We start from the raw sequence: 3,750 nt of genomic DNA, 5'->3' as shown, positions 1-3,750 counted from the left end.
AATATTGTGAGATTACTATTTCGAATAAACATAATAACGAAAAATTTGTAAATTCAATTTAATATAGTCAGTTCCATTTAATCGCATGAAGCTACATTGTAGAATAAAGAAAATTAATTATAAAAATATTGAATTCATAAACTTCTACATATTATATGTTAGCTTATTAACATATAATATTATTATAACATATAATATTATTATAACATATAATATCTTAAGTTATTAAGATAATTTTCTGTTATATTATTAATAAAATCGTAAAGGTGGGTTCAGATTTGGAATAAGCAGTACATTAGTTTCTTATTAATTTATCAAATGATGAACCTATCATATATCACAATGTGCGGGGAAGTAATTATCAGAAGTTGCTTTATAATACATTATAATGTATAATAATATAATATAATATATATATAATATATAATATAATATATAGTATAGTACAGTATATATAAAGGAGTATACTATGAACACTAAATTACTTAAATTAAAAAATTCTTAGTTTGATTTCAATACCTTTCGTTTAATATAATTTAAAAAGAAAACATATTTTTTTATAAAAACTTGTATTTATCGGAATCAATTCAACAACGATTCTTAAACAAATTAAAGTAATCAATATTTCATCCTACTTAACACTATATCCGGTAAGAGATGATAAATGTAAGCTTATAAAAACATTAAGTTGAAAAAGTCAATATTGATTAAAACCCTTTTTTTAATTTTTATTTATACGGTTCTTCAATAAGCGTTCATCAATAATATTATCGAGATCTCAATTAGATTGTATCTTGAAATAGATTTTTTCAAGCTTCTGAATGCATCCGTAAATGTATTTTCAAAAAAAAAAAAAAAAATGGGGGAACACTGAAGTAGTTTTACAATTTAATTTTTTTATTATATTTATAGTTACTGTTTTTTGGAAATTAACCACTGAAAATGATTTTTTTCATATATATAGGCAGTTCTGCATATATTAAAATAATATATTGCATATAGTATACCCACTTTTTTAATAAATATTTCCTATTTAAATATAAAACCACATACAGAAATTTTTTAGAAATACTAATTGAACTGTAAGAGGTAAAGAAAGGTTTTAAGATTTAACAATCTAATACAGTCTCAAATAGATTACCTATACTGAGTAGAATTTCATAGACATTCTGACTGTATACTACAAGTTAAAATGATATCTCAACCGAATTTTACTCTCGAAACCAATATCTGATGCTTCCATAGAAAGGATGTTGAAGCATCTAAACATGTTTTATTAAGAAATTTCTACTCAGAGATCAATAACTGATGCTGCTATGAAATGGTAGTAAAAATATCTAAAAATATTTTTCTCAAGTGCCCAAAAGTAAACATCAGAAGACTTTACCATCTTGTGGACAGACTTGTTTCTTTGCAAAGCGTATAAGACAAAACAAAATTATCCAGCTGTCATTATAACTGTTGTAAGCACAATGGGCCGCATTAGTGCAGACTGGTCTTCCCCACATTATTATACAAATTATAGGAATTATAATCATAAATATTATAAACACTATTTATTATTAGGAAATTTATTGATAAAATATGCATTAGCTGTGTTCTATACTATCTAAGCTATAAAGTAGTAGTATAGGAGATTTCTTTAACTTAGAGTGACATATTCATGAAAGGGGTTGCTTAACCTATAGTTGTTAACAATTAACAACTATAGCTAATATTAAGATGATATGGATATATATTTAAAATATATATAATGTTATTGTAGAAATAATATATATTTATACGTTATATTTATATAATATACATCTTATATCTTAGAAAATATATAATGTTTCGTTATATCATATAGATATGGATATAATGAAATAGTTAGTTTTAGTTTTTGAATAAAGTGTGCACTTAAATGAAGATATTTTATATGATATCAATTAGAATATAACTGTCTACGTATATGTATATTTATATACATGTGTACTTACAGATCAATTTAAGGTTGTCTTATACCTATTGAACAAGAAAGAGAACTTAAAATCCTAAGTTTTTTTAATAACTCTTATTGAATACGTAACCTCTAAGATGATTAAAAAAATATTTGTCTAAAATTTTAGAGATGTATCTTACATTTATTTCATATTGATGTGTATAGCTTAAAATATATATATTATTATGTGTATATATGTATAACCTTACAATAGATATATAATGTGTATAATACTAAATATAACTCTTAGTATTGCAAACCAGCTGCAGCTATTTAGAAATTCACCTGAGAATTATTTTGCGTAGTACTTATAAGCTCCAACAAATTCTAATTAATAACTATATACAACATCTATATACATATATAGGTACGCTTGTATTCTTAGGGATTAAAATGCAAATATAATATATAATACAATTGCAATGAACCGTATGAATGTCTGGATACAAATCCAATAGGAACAAGTATTTAATATGTAAATATTTGTACATATGTATATAAATCCGTATATATATATATATAAGTACATTAAAAGTACGTGCATGTAGTCATTGTTTTATGTTCTCATTAAAATTAATTTCAGTCCAAATATTAGTGTAATTTTAATACTTCACATTGGATGAATTTGCATGTCCTACATAAATACAAGAATAGTATGATTTCACAGAATTAGGATAATAAAAATTAATTTCATTCATCACTTCCCCATCCGAAGATTCTATTCCATGCTCGAAATACTCGTAACTAAAGTGTAAATCAATTTCGGTAAGTATTACATCTTCAAATTACACGACACGAGGAAATCTTAATTCCATTTTGTAAACTTAAAATGATCAGAAAAAACTATTTGGATTAGACCACAGAACACAAACTTAAATGAAAGTAATTTTCCTAAATGAGAATCACATTTTTCAGTGCTTAATTTCAACAAAAATGAAAACGAAAAAAAAAACAATAACAAAAAGGGAATTAGTTTTATATAAGCAGGAATGAAAGGACGGACAAACAAACTAAATAAACTAAAATTACGTAAAAGTGCTACACTAGCAACATTCTAGCAACATTCTAGCAAATTACCCGAATACATAGCATTTCCGCCGAACTTAACGAGTTTGTGGTGCTTGTTCAGAAACAACAACAAATTAAAAAAGGAGCAGAAAATAAGGACCTTTTAAACTTAAAACGGAACAAGAAATACAGTAATACATATCGCATACAAATGCATTACTCTTAACATAATTTTTTTTTGCGCTTCCGGAAGTTCATGAAACTTTCATTAAGGACATTGTGTATTTCCGTTTTTAGTTTTCGTACAAAGGCTCAAAAGACAAAAAAAAAACAAAAACAAAAATAAAAATTAAAAATGTAACTGAAACTGTGAAAAAGTTTCAAGTGAAGCGAAAAAACTCTTAACATTTTTTACCATCCTGCCAATAGTCGTCCATGTGAAGAATATCAGCAGGACAACGTAACTTTGCACAGACATTGGTTATTTGTATGGGAATGTTGCCAGGCTTGTTGATCAAAGTGCCTGCTTTAGAGTTGGAATGAAACGTTAATTCGTAGGATATTGCAAATATTGAAGAAAAACACATATGCAACATTCTCAACAATACTTGAACTAGTTAAGAAATAAGAGTTCAAGAAAAAATATTAAAGGAATTCGTAAAAAATAAAAGAGTTGTTTGGGAAGCAAAAACTTAACCAACAACAAACAAGTAAAGGCTTAAGCCTCAACTACTAAAATCCAGAATTTCAATTCAAATCAA

The sequence above is a fragment of the Teleopsis dalmanni genome, chromosome 1, assembly GCF_002237135.1.
Source record: "Teleopsis dalmanni isolate 2A chromosome 1, ASM223713v2, whole genome shotgun sequence".
Classification (NCBI taxonomy): Eukaryota; Metazoa; Arthropoda; class Insecta; order Diptera; family Diopsidae; genus Teleopsis; species Teleopsis dalmanni.
The sequence above is the reverse complement of the archived record's forward strand: the minus strand, read 5'-3'. Positions refer to the sequence as shown.